Below are 13,983 nucleotides of genomic sequence, written 5' to 3' on the forward strand. Positions count from 1 at the left end.
ACAAGGGGGTTCAGAGTTAGGAAGAAATATAGGCCCATATGAAGAAAAAAACCAGCAGCAAACTCATCAGAGGGGTGGCCCAGCCCAGCCACCTTCGGCCACTGACGGCCAAAGACGGTCCCGCCCTTGTCCCGGGCTTCTCCCCGGGACGCTCCCACGCGCTCCCGCGCCGCGGGAAAAGCACTTGTATTAATACGTGGGCTGTTAGAGCGAAGGTGGGGCGTGGCGAGCAGGGAGAGCGGCCAGGTGACGGGAGGCGCGGGTTACCGGGCTTCTGGGATTCGAAGTCCGGTCCCAAACGCTCGCAGCCCTGCGTGCACACCAATTACCCTCAAGCACAGTCCAAGGCTCCCAAATGGCAGGAGAGGCGCTGCGGGACCCGCAGAGCGGGTACCGCGAGTTATAGCAGGAAAAAAGGCTAGGTAAGCTTACAGCAGCGACCAAACAGTCAAAGAGATGTCCCAGCGCAATCTGTGCTCAGAGTCCTTTTCAAAGCGAAGGTGGGGCGTGGCGAGCAGGGAGAGCGGCCAGGTGACGGGAGGCGCGGGTTACCGGGCTTCTGGGATTCGAAGTCCGGTCCCAAACGCTCGCAGCCCTGCGTGCACACCAATTACCCTCAAGCACAGTCCAAGGCTCCCAAATGGCAGGAGAGGCGCTGCGGGACCCGCGGAGCGGGTACCGCGAGTTATAGCAGGAGAAAAGGCTAGGTAAGCCTACAGCAGCGACCAAACAGTCAAAGAGATGTCCCAGCGCAATCTGTGCTCAGAGTCCTTTTCAAAGCGAAGGTGGGGCGTGGCGAGCAGGGAGAGCGGCCAGGTGACGGGAGGCGCGGGTTACCGGGCTTCTGAGATTCGAAGTCCGGTCCCAAACGCTCGCAGCCCTGCGTGCCCACCAATTACCCTCAAGCACAGTCCAAGGCTCCCAAATGGCAGGAGAGGCGCTGCGGGACCCGCGGAGCGGGTACCGCGAGTTATAGCAGGAGAAAAGGCTAGGTAAGCCTACAGCAGCGACCAAACAGTCAAAGAGATGCCCCCAACATCAGTTGGGGACAGTCAAAAAGAGGGTTGTGGTGGAACTCCCCCTCTCCGGGTGGGTTTCGGCTGTCAAATTTGACATGAACTTCGCTGGCATCATTAATACAAAGGGGAACACGAAAAGACAACTCAAGGGTATTTATTTTTAGATGTGTTTATTAATTGCCATTATCACAAAAGCCCTGTGGGTTACTTAGCAACAGAAGTTTAAGTTCTAAAAATAGTTCATACATAATTGTTTTAATGTACTGTGACATCTCAATGCAAGATGTCCAGCTGGATTCTTTAGCAGTGGATATTCCCCTTTGCTGCTTACATTGAACAATATGAAAGAGACATTGGGGCACAGTAAATACTCTGCATCATATTCCATTCCTACACTTCTTATTTCAATGAAAATGTGGTGTCCTCAAACAAAATTACAGCATGTGTTATACAACTCCCACCAGGAGCAGGGCGACTGTAAAGAAATATGAGAAAAAAGAAAAAAAATGGTGGCAGCATCAGCAAGATACAAAGGTACTCCTCTCCACCAAGGACCCAAAACAAATAATGATTGTTACACAGAAAACAGCACTGAGCATTACATTATGGTTAATTATGGGGCTGAATAAGTCTATGTTCGTCTGAACTGGACGGAAATTCTTTTAATTCTCTCTGGCGCTATTTTCAAGAGAGAACCAGTTTAAGAAGGGACCAGTCCACAAGTGAAACTGGTTGTCCACCATGAGTGTGCTTAATAGAAATTGTGTCAAGAAGAAGATAGCGCAAGTGGCACCACATTAATTACCAGGGTGAATAATAATGGTTCGATCCAGTGTGGGCTATTACATAAAAATGCACTCTCATCAGCATGCAAACAAACAATAGGATTTAAATCTTACGCAGGTGACCACACAGCACTGAAACAGAAGATGGGGTTAAAACTGCTGCTCAATCATTCATAGAAGGGAACCCCTTTCTACATTTGGCTGTAGGCCGTTTGTGGCTCTCCGTGACTCAAAGAATCCCTTAGGGGGCAGTAGTTGTCCAACATTTCTCAGTTGTGGAAAGACACTGTTTCCCAAAGGGCCTCTATGCCGGTGCACCTGCATTTGTAATTTGAAATGCATATCATGGTAAAGGCATTATGTAATTTGTCTGTAGCCATACCCCATGGATGTCGATGCACCAAAATGCCAGGGATAGTGGAAGTGACATCATATACCCTTTGACCTAAATGATGTCACAGGAAGTGATATCATCTGACCTTTGACTCGTGTATCGTCCCAAGAAGTGATATCACAAAACCTTAATTGTGATGCCATCACATTGATCAACACTGCTGAAGTTACATAACTGCACAATTAAAATACATTCTCCTAGCGGAGAACAACTGGTGGGGGTTTCTCTTCCCTGAGAACATTTATTTTTTAAATGGGTTTTACTAGAGAAATTTAAGGTACAATTTTCACATAAATTTGCTAAAGAGCCATAGGCTCTAAAAAACCCACAATAAATATTCAAGAACTTTCATAGTGTGCCAAGCTAATGAATTCAGACAGTCCCTATAAGTTCACCCAGTTATGTTTTTGAAATGTTCTATGGCTGCCACCCTATGTCACAAATTACCTCCATTGCTAGGATCAGCATTTTTCTATGGTGGCCTATTTCGCCCAAACATTACATACAATATGCCTATTCCAGAATGTTCTTAATGCTGCTTCTCTTGCACTACGGAGGTCCCTTAGGTCAAAGTTTATGCTTAATATGTCAAGGACCAAATTTTGTCATGGATGGCTCAATAGAACGGTCTATGAAAGACACTAATGGAAGGTGTTTTGATCCAATGCAATTTTTAGCCACATTTGTTATTATTTTTTGATAACACTCCATTTATACCCACTGACAAGCTTTACCATGGTTTGTGTTTGCATACTTTCACACATTTGATTTTGCTATGACCGTGCTCTTTATTTCAGTTGAGCATGACAGGACGTACCCAGTGGTTCGAGAGTGGACCCCACCTCTAAAACACTACGTAAGATCTATCAAAGAATTCACACCAATACTAAGGTTGATATTCACGTCGGACAGATTATAAACATTATTATGTGTCCACCACTAATACTGTGCTGCCTCTTTCACTTTTATGTATCACAATGATCATGTTATAACTGTCTTTATTATCACTTTCAGAAAGATGGTGCCAATAAACAAGCACGGGTCATAGAAATCCTGGTCGCCTTGACCACATGGGGGCCAGTATATTTACACTTTTTATTCATCACAAATTATTGCAGAGTGACTTTAGAACTTTAAGGTCCTGATGAATGCCCTGGTATCCCTGTATGTGAACATAGTTGGGCAGAAACACGTTGAGACACCATCGCTCATTGGGGAGTTGTAGCCCACACCATGGACCTTGCAGTCCAAGTGTGAGGAGGGAACCCAATGATGAAGCATATCACCTTCAGGTAAGTGAGGATTCTTGTCCTAACAAGCATGTACAATGCAATAGGTCTCGCAGTTGTTAGAGTTTGAGCTATTGGCATTGTAAATGGCAATGTCTTTTATTTATGTGTTGGTTTTTAAAACATAAATAAAAGGCATTGTCATTTACAATGCCAATAGGTTAAACTCTCGCAAATGCGAGACCTATTGCATTGCAAATGCTTTTTTTTAATGTAGTTGTCTGTGAAGTTCCACTTGCAAGTCATGGAGCACGCCCAGGTCAAGCAGAATCTGTGGTGTTTCTAGACAACTGAAACAGCCAATTGTTTTATGGCCATTTCTTGCAGGGGCTTCACAAAAAACAACCACGAGGACTGACAGGGGAGACCCCTCAGCAATCCTGCATATTAATGTTTTAGGAGAAAAGATAGTTGCAAAAAAATACTAGGCGTGACCGTCTGGACAAGATTGGACAAAACCAAGGACAAACAGCAGTCTTTTCCACGTTTGGGGTGTCTTTAAAGCCCTAGCCTAGCAACATTTTAACTGCACTCTGCATCTGCACTCTAAATCTGCACTCTGCACTCTGAATCTTGAATCTGCACGCTGCACTCACACTCTGCACTCTGAATCCGCACGCTGCACTCACACTCTGCATTCTGCATCTGCACTCTGCATCCTGAATCTGTACTCTCAATCTGCACTCTCAATCTGCACTCTCAATCTGCACTCTCAATCTGCACTCTCAATCTGCACTCTCAATCTGCACTCACAATCTGCACTCACAATCTGCACTCACAATCTGCACTCACAATCTGCACTCACAATCTGCACTCACAATCTGCACTCACAATCTGCACTCACAATCTGCACTCTGCACTCACAATCTGCACTCTCAATCTGCACTCTCAATCTGCACTCTCAATCTGCACTCTCAATCTGCACTCTCAATCTGCACTCTCAATCTGCACTCTCAATCTGCACTCTCAATCTGCACTCTCAATCTGCACTCACAATCTGCACTCACAATCTGCACTCACAATCTGCACTCACAATCTGCACTCACAATCTGCACTCACAATCTGCACTCTGCACTCACAATCTGCACTCACAATCTGCACTCACAATCTGCACTCACAATCTGCACTCACAATCTGCACTCACAATCTGCACTCACAATCTGCACTCACAATCTGCACTCACAATCTGCACTCACAATCTGCACTCACAATCTGCACTCTCAATCTGCACTCTCAATCTGCACTCTCAATCTGCACTCTCAATCTGCACTCTGCACTCTGCACTCTGCACTCTGCACTCTGCACTCTGCACTCTGCACTCTGCACTCTGCACTCTGCACTCTGCACTCTGCACTCTGCACTCTGAATCTGCACTCTGAATCTGCACTCTGAATCTGCACTCTGAATCTGCACTCTGAATCTGCACTCTGAATCTGCACTCTGAATCTGCACTCACAATCTGCACTCACAATCTGCACTCACAATCTGCACTCACAATCTGCACTCACAATCTGCACTCACAATCTGCACTCACAATCTGCACTCTGAATCTGCACTCTGAAACTGCACTCTGAAACTGCACTCTGAAACTGCACTCTGAAACTGCACTCTGTAAGTGTGCTTACCCCTCTTCTAGTGCACTTCCTCAGAGGTAAGAAGCACTATATACATTCAGCTACAATACAATACACGCCTTTCGCGAAATTATTTTCTTCCTTTGGTTGTCTGCCCTTAATTATATATATATATATATATATATATATATATATATATATATATATATATACACTACGTGTAGAAAACAAAAAAAAGCTTAACACAAAAAAGAGACAGGACGCTTTATCACAGTTTTATAAACATCAACTTTATCGACTGTTAACACCTCTCTTGGATCCGAAAAACCCAAACAGGAAATCACGATGATCATCACAAAATATGTAATTGCGCAGACAAAGCTTGAGAATACTTTCATCGTTAATAGCCCAGAGCCAACAGCAAGATCTCAAATACTCTGTACCCAACAATACCTAGGGTACACTGCTAGATTGATTTAGTATGGCACTGGAAGGGGAGGTGTGTGTACGAGGCCTATCATACTGTCTTCATAAATGTAAAAAGCCTACCTGTTGTGCTGTTCGGTAACTTTGCCCAACGGCTCCGAGAATATTTGCTGAAAGAACAAGCGGGAGGCGGCTCAGGCGCAGCACGTCTTCCGGAGACGTGCGCGTCCACAGAGCTGAGTCGGCTCGTGCACAGGCCAGTAGCAGCTCGTGCACAGCTCTAGACTCCCTTGCCAGTGAACACGGCGACTATAGAACTCGCTGGTGGGAGCGCTTCGCGCTCCAACGCCAGCTCGACCTAAAAAGGTCTCTTTTCCAGTAGAAGTGATACATACAATCACGGTCAAAAACACACAAGATTAAATTCTGATACATGAGTGAAAGTTGCTTCTCTGTACCCACAACATAACATACTTTTTGTGAGTTTTTTGGTCCAATGACCCTGCCACAGTTGTCTTCCCATATGCCAAGTATTTCCTCCAATGTGCCATCACAAGCAATTTGCCACAGGTGCCAACTATGCAAACTATGCCAAGAATTTCCTCCAGGAGGCCAGCACTGGCAATTTTACATGGGTGTTCCATGACAAAAAGTACCTACCGAGTGCCAGCAGTAGGATTTTGCCAAGGGTATCCCATATGCAAGTATTGTCTCCAGTATTCCAATGCCAACATTTTGTCAAGGGTGCTTCAAAAACCAAGAAACATGCCAGGAACAACAGCGGATCTGCAAGCATAACAACACATGCTCACTTACATTCACTTATTCACATTCATTCCATCATGAGCACGGACTTGCACTCATTCATTTTCATCAACCCTTGTGCACTCACTCTCACCCTGAATCACTCACTCACACTCTCTCACTCACTCTTACGCTGGCTCACTTATACTTACTAACTTATTTTGACACACACATACACACATCCATGATCCCATATACAAACATACATGCTCACACATTCACACACTGTCACCCAAACACACTCTCACCCCCATGCATGCACACAACATACATTAAAACCATTTTGTTTTTCTTATCTAAGGCGCCAGCGAAGGTCCAGATCTTATTGCTCCACGTTTTATTACACTAATAGTGAATAATAAACTATCATTCATCATTAATGTAATATAAATTAGCAAAAAACGAAGTTAGAGTTTGACTCTGATAATGCGAGACACCCCTGTGTTCCTGGCACTGATTTTGCCACGTCTGAAGCCAGGGGTCGAAAGGCAATACCAGGGGTAGCAAGGTGTCCCAACTGCAACCCCAGGAGACCTCTAAATGGCGCACAAGCCATACTCCCATTCAAAAGATTGAAGTTGCAGTGTAGTAGAATGACAAACTCTGGGTACGGATATTAAGAATAGGGCCCTGGGGCGTGGCCAAGGCGAGCACTAAGATGGCCGCCTATTCGGTCGGCTCCGCCGGCTGAGCATGAAATCCGTCTTATATCCACTTATTATTCCCTAACTGCAGCTGTATTGCCAGAATCTGTCACCAGAAGGGCCAGGCAACCGATCGATATCGCCTGTGGCCCAGACGGTGCTGCGGAGAGTCGGCCACGCGCTCTACGACATAGGGCCGGACTGAGACGTGAGAGCAGCCTTGCGGTCGGCCGGACGGTAACATTACTGGCAGCGGGGATCTTCGGAATAACGGTCTAGAGAGTTGAGCGATAGCGGGCGACAACCCACCGAGGCAGGCGGGAGGTCCTGGACTGTGGCCGCTGCTAACCGCGGATCTCGCGGTGCAGCATGTGCGCCGCTGAAGATCCGGTGCTACAGCGGGCTGAGGATCGGAGAGGCCTGTGGGTGCGTCTGTGGTGGCGCTGACAACGGCCTCCATCAGCGCAAGCCGCAGTGAGATGGGTGCCCCGCGCCGGCTGGGAGTGCGGTGTGGCATTGGGCTGCGTTTCGATCTCCTGAGGGACCTCACGCGGCTCCGTGTACCTGGGATAGTGGGGAGCCAGAACCGCGACGCAGTGGTGGCAGCGACCGGCGGCACAGCTCCGAGTCTGTTCTCCATACCTATACAACAAAGGCTGTGGACAGCTCTATCTGACCTGTGCATGTTGCGACACTGGAGCATGTGTGGAGACAATGTGGTGACCCCCGAGACTGCCTGGTGACACCGCACAGCCGCCCTGCGTGGTTGGCCGCCATGGTGGCCGCACAAGTGTACATCGGCTGCCGCTGATCAGCTCTTGTGGCACTGACCCTTCCTCCCCCAACACTATCTCTGGTGCAGAGTCGTGGCGCACACCTGGGGTGGCTTTGACGAACGTTTGACCACGCTCCGGGGCTGGGAGGTTGTAGAAGTGTGGCATTAGGGATAACACTCCGGTCATTCACGGACTGTCTGGTGCAAAGGGGAGGATATTGGTGACTCCATTCCCGGCCACTACACATTGTCCTCCGCGCCAAGCACAAGGGAGCCAGATCGGAGTGACCTGCATCCAATATGGTGGGGTGCCGCAGCTCAAATGCAGCCCTCAAGGCAAAACTGGGGGGGGGGTCCCGGCTCGAGCCCTAAAGGAGTGTCAGACACTTCCGACAAACCTGAGCCTGGAGGGAAGCAGAAGGACTCGACATTGCAGGATATTCTTGACGCCATTACTACCGTCTGCACATCCTTAGAGTCACGGATTGATACGGTCTACAACTAAATCAAGGCGACGTCCCTGATGGAAGAGACGTCCGAGCTGCAATAGAAGGTTGAGGACCTGCAAACACATGCCGGGAAGCTGGAGGCACAGCTGGACGACTATGAAGGACCCTCCAGGCGCAACAACGTCCGCATAATTGGGGTGCCGGAAAGCGCGGGAGTGCCATCTGCAGACCTTTTCGTGGAAGACTTGATCACTAACTACCTCAAGTCACGTGGGTTCTCCAACTTCTTCTCGTGGAGTGAGAGCACCAGGTGGCAGGGTGCCAACCGAGGCCTGGAGCCCCCCAAGACCGCTTCTCGCACGGATCTTTAACTTCCGCGACAGGGATGTCATCCTGCAATGTGCCCGTTCCGCCCTGCCAGTGGAATTCCAGAATAGTCGCATTACTTTCTTTCCGGACTTCACCCTCAAGGTGCAACAACAACGACAAAGTTTCCTGGAAATTAAGAAGGCGCTCCGCGAAAAGTACTTGAAATATGCGATGCTGTTCCCGGCCAAATTGAGGGTGGAATCGGTGGGGAAATCCTGGTTCTTCACCACTCCGAATGAGACCTGGGACTGGCTGGAGGGATGGCGTACGGCGGGCTGCCGCAAATCACCATGCCCGGGGTGCGAGGATGGACGGTGATACCCAAGCTTCTGGTGGTGGATCGCCGCAGACGGACTTGATTGAGGTAGCGGGTGGTGCTGAATAATTTGTTTGTATGTTTTCCCTTTAGGGGGTGTAATGAATCTAGGTGGTCAGTGAGCAATGGGGTTTGAGTTGCCCGAGTATATTGTGTCTGATATTCGTTAACCGGAGATAGACTGTAATAGATGTTTCTGTTGACCTGAACTCTTTGTGCCTTGCCTGTTCCTCTGCTGACCATGTGGGTGATGTGGGATACGTGTTTGGCCCTTGCCAATGCTTTTAATATAAACATGTTAGGCTATTCTGGTTAAAATGTGGGAAAGAAGTAGATTCCTTGGGGATGTGTGCTTGGTATGTCCATACGGTCCCGTAAGTTCTTGAAAGGGTGGGCGATAGGCACTCTGCTAGTTTGGGGGGCGGGAGGTTTTGTTACAGCTGAGCAGGGAGGCAGGGTGGGGGGTATTGGGGAGTACACGTCGGAGATGTGGGGAGGGTGGTGGGGATTGTTTTGGTGTGTTAATTTTAGTATTGGTTTTGTTTAGGCATGTCATCTTCAATTGGTCTCGAAAGCAAATTGCGACAGATGGGGTGTTTGGGTTACTCTCATTGGCCACAGTATCTAAGAAGGCAGTGGAATCCTTCCTCCTCCTCCCCTAGGCATGCTCATTTTGGGGATACCTCCCACCTGTGAAACCAGGAGATGAGTGCCATGCATAGACAGAACCTTAACCTGTTTTCCTGGAACGTAAATGGGCTGGGGGATAAAATTAAAAGAGGGGTGGTGCTCCAATTTCTGAAACGGCACTCGACTGATTTAGTTCTTCTGCAGGAGACCCACCTGTTGGGAAATGGTTGTAAGGCCCTGTCGCGATGGGGTTTCCAGATGGCTGCTCACTCCGCTTTTGGTTCTGTTTCCCGGGGGGTGGGCATTCTGGTTCGCAAATCCTTCCCCTTTATGATTAACATGATCCGTACGGACCCACTGGGTAGGTTTTTGGCGGTGTCCGGGGTTTGGGAGGGGGCTGTCCTCAATCTGGTATCAGTGTACATTCCGCCAGGACTGCACACCCAGGCCTTTAGTGACCTTGGGGATCGCCTCCTGAACCTACCAGACGGGAGATTGTTGATTGGGGGGGGACTTTAATTCTATTGTTTCTGATTCACTGGACCGCTGGCCCCAAAAGGACCTGCCACTCTCACTCAAACGAATATATAGCTTTATGGGGGCTATGGGCCTGGTGGATGTCTGGAGGTACATGCACCCCAAGGAGCTCCAATACACGCATCTCTTGGGGCCCCATCCTTGCATGTTGCGCATAGATTATATACTTGCACTCAAGCAACAGATCCACAATGTTAAAGATATTCATCACTTGGCAAGTGGGATCTCGGATCACTTGCCTGTGCTGTGCAGGGTGGAGGTGGGAGAACCCACGGTTGGCCTAGGGGCACCAATTAACCCATGATATCTCACTATTCCCCCTATCAGAAAGAAGGTCCTGAAAAAATCCGACCTTTATTTTCATGAAAACCTGCGCTTGGTCAGTTCCTCCTGCTCTGTTTGGGAGGCCTATAAAAACAGTCGTTCAGGGGGTCGTGTTGGGGCAAATCGCTTGACAGCAAAAGGAGAAATCTGCAGCCCTGGTGCGCTTAGAGAGTGAGATCCTGGAGTTGGAACGTGCAATCCGCCTACAGGACTCGGAGGACACTCACCAAAAGCTCTGTAATAAGATCAAATAATTCTCTGACTTAGCCACTGACCCGGCTAAAGCACATTATAGGGCTACACTTAGCAGGGTCCATGATATGGGTGATAAGGCAGGCAAACTGTTGGCATGGCTCGACTGCAGGGATGGGGCACGGTGAGTAGTGGTTGAACTTGTCACTGACCAGCACTCCCGTATCACTGCTCCGCAAGATATCGCAGATGCGTTTGGAAGGCACTTCCACTCCTTATATACCTCTCTCATGGCCTACTCAGAGGAGGAGGCTTCATCACTCCTACAAGATATTCATATGCCGGTTCTTACCGCGGAGGAGAGCTCTGACCTGGAGCGCGACCTCACAGTCACCGAAGTAGAGAAGGCCACCCATGATTTACGCGGGGGCCCCAACGAGAACCCAATAGAATCATTTAAGCTGACGGTGACCAGGACCGCCCCTTTTCTCACACAGACATGTACAGGGAGAGTAAGCAGATTGGAGTTCTTCCCGAGGATCTTAGCCTAGCTGCCATTATTGTTATCCATAAATTGGGTAAACCCACAGATCTGTGTTCTTCGTATAGGCCTATTTCACTGCTTAATTGCTAGGCCAAGATCCTTGCGAAGGTCCTCGTCACTCGCCTGTTGCAGGTTCTTCCCACCCTGATTTACCCGGATCAGTCCGGATTCATGCCGGCGCGGAACACATGTCTTAACCTCCACCGCCTACATGGAGTGCTCTGCAGAGCGGGTACAATTAGAGAGGACACAGAGGTGGTGTCTCAGGACGCCGCGTCGGCCTTTGACACTATCGAATGGCCCTGCATGTTTGCCGTGCTCCGGAAGCTCGGTTATGGCCTGGAATTCATCCAATGGGTGCGACTCCTTTATTGCCAACCATTGGCCCAGTTGGTCATTAACAATCATAAATCTCCTGTTTTTTCTTTGGGCATGGATACCAGGCAGGGCTGTCCCATGTCACCGCTCCTCTTTGCCTTGGCTTTTGAGACCCTGGCGGTGTGGATCCGTCAGGACCCGGCTATCAGGGGCCTGAGATGCACTCGCGGATGGGGGGACTGAATATCGCTGTATGCGGATGATATCCTGCTTTATCTAGCCTCCCCGGCAAAGTCACTAAACAAAGCAATGGACATATTCCGCATATTCGGCGAGTTTGCACGCTATAGGATCAACTGGTCCAAATCAGTGCTCTACGCACTTAATGTGCAACGGTCGACTCTCCCAGGGTTGCCAGCTGACGGAATCCGAGGATGGGTTAAAGTATTTGGGAACATGGGTATCCAAGGACCTCTCGCTTCTATGACGCTAACCTTCGACCACCGCTTGCATGTCTGAAGTCTGACGTCCAGCACTGGAGTTCGCTCCCCTTAACTCTCCTGGGCGAGCAGCATTATTTAAGATGATGTCCCTCCCCCGACTGCTGTATGCGCAGCAGAATATGCCCCTCCGGGACGCGGCTTCGTACTTCAAAGAACTTGAGTCTGCAGTGTGGGACTTTATGTGGAAGGGTAAGCCCCCCTGCATCACTACACAAAAACTCACGCTGGGATTGTTTGACGGCAGCATTGAGCTCCCTGATATGAAAAACATTATTAGGGCCTCGCAACTCGTGGGTGTTAACCACTGTAGATATCATCGGCACGATGATCCGGCCTTTTGGATAGACCGCTGGCTCCTCCCGGGAGGTGGATTTGAGGGGGCGGTGTACAAAAAATCTTTGCCACCTACCCTTTCCGGTCCGACTAAACATGCCGTGCAGGTATGGAGAGACACCAATAGAAGCCTGGGTTGGGAGGGTAAACTCACTCGCGCCACGCCGCTCAGGCACTGTGATCAGCTGGGTCCGTTGTCGCGTTTCCTGGGTTTTGATAAATGGAATGTCATTGGAATATCCAGTATTGGGGACCTTTGGAAATCGGGCGAGGTCCTACCATTTTCCCGATTGCAGGGGGATTATGAAATGGCCGACTGAGTGATTCCGGTATCTCCAAATTAGGCACGCTCTGCTTGCAGTTCTCCCTAGGGGTGCAGATCTCCCTGAATCTTCTCAGGATTCTTGACAGGGACTTGCCTGAAAAGGCTATATCTCTTATATACAAAAAGCTCCTGAACAACACGCCAGATCCCCTGAACCGTCTAAGAAGTAAATGGGACCATGATGTGGCTGGGCTGGATGACAAGGAATGGCGGGCGGCAGTGGCGTCTCCACGCGAAGTAGCCATCTCCTCCAGATTCCGGCTGGTCCAGTTGAAAATCCTTCACAGAATATACTTGTCAGGAACCTCACTCGTCCACATGGGCTACACCCAAGATATTGATTGCGCTCGACAATGTGGGCAGGAAGGCACCTTTATTCATACCCTTTCGAATGTGCTGCAATACAGAAATATTGGGAGGGGTTGACACTTATGATGGAGGAGGTATTGGGGCAGCAGATACGCGGCAACATCAAATTGATCTTATTGAACATAAGGGGCCCCATGGACCTCACCGCAAAAGGGAGAATTTGGGTCACCCTAGGCAACATGGTGGCCAAGCGAAATATTGCACGTATGTGGAGAGCCCCGATGCCTCTAGCGTTGCAGAATGGGCCAGAGATATGAACTGGTGTATGGTGAACGAAGTCCCCATCTACGTCTCTAGGGGGTGTCCGAAGAAATGGTCACACATTTGGGGGCCTTGGAATTCATTTCGGGGGGGGGATATATGTGAACCGCCTGGGAGCACGGATGATAATGCCGTTGATATTGAATGATATGTGATTCCTGACGACACCTATATTATACTGTACAATGAGCTTTTGATGTTTTCCCCAATTGTACTGCCTATGGATCATCTGTGCAATGTTGTACTTTGATTGTTAACATGCCTATTTTCCTTTAATAAATACAAAAATATATATATTTAAAAAAAATAGGGCCCTGGTGGTGGGGGTGAGATCTACTGCTGATAAGTGCAAGTGGAGAACGCGCACTTTTGAAGAAGAGGAATGAGGTATGAACGTGTATGCTGCAGGAGCCATACTCAATGTTTTTATGACCAGCCTTATTTGACAAACCTGGGAACAGGTAAGTACATATTTGTGCTCGCGCTGGTTCTACATTGTAGTACCAAAATATAGTTGGCAAAATATTGGCTGTCATTAATATCACGTCCCAAATATAATTTATGTAATATCACCCAATTGAAGATAATAAAAAAATATACACCCAATGGGACAATATTTTTGTAAACAATATATAGGACACATTTTTTATATCCGAAGATATTTTTGTGTATTTGTTTGTATTTGGTGTTTACGCAGGAACATCCGGCGATCATGGTCCACTAAGTCAGGTAGTGGACAGCCTACTATGCGCCAATTATAAAACTGTACAAACCATTTGTATCCATATTTGCTCTGTGATCCT

The 13,983-nt window shown here is 48.4% G+C and overlaps 1 protein-coding gene across 2 annotated transcripts in view; it reads right to left on the reverse strand.

Moving 5' to 3' along the window:
* RMDN2 (regulator of microtubule dynamics 2) overlaps window positions 1-13,983 on the reverse strand; it is a 702,094-nt gene that overhangs the window by 455,689 nt on the left and 232,422 nt on the right. The gene's annotated exons all lie outside the window — the stretch shown is intronic.

The sequence above is a fragment of the Lissotriton helveticus genome, chromosome 6 (genome assembly GCF_964261635.1).
Source record: "Lissotriton helveticus chromosome 6, aLisHel1.1, whole genome shotgun sequence".
Lineage (NCBI taxonomy): Eukaryota > Metazoa > Chordata > Amphibia > Caudata > Salamandridae > Lissotriton > Lissotriton helveticus.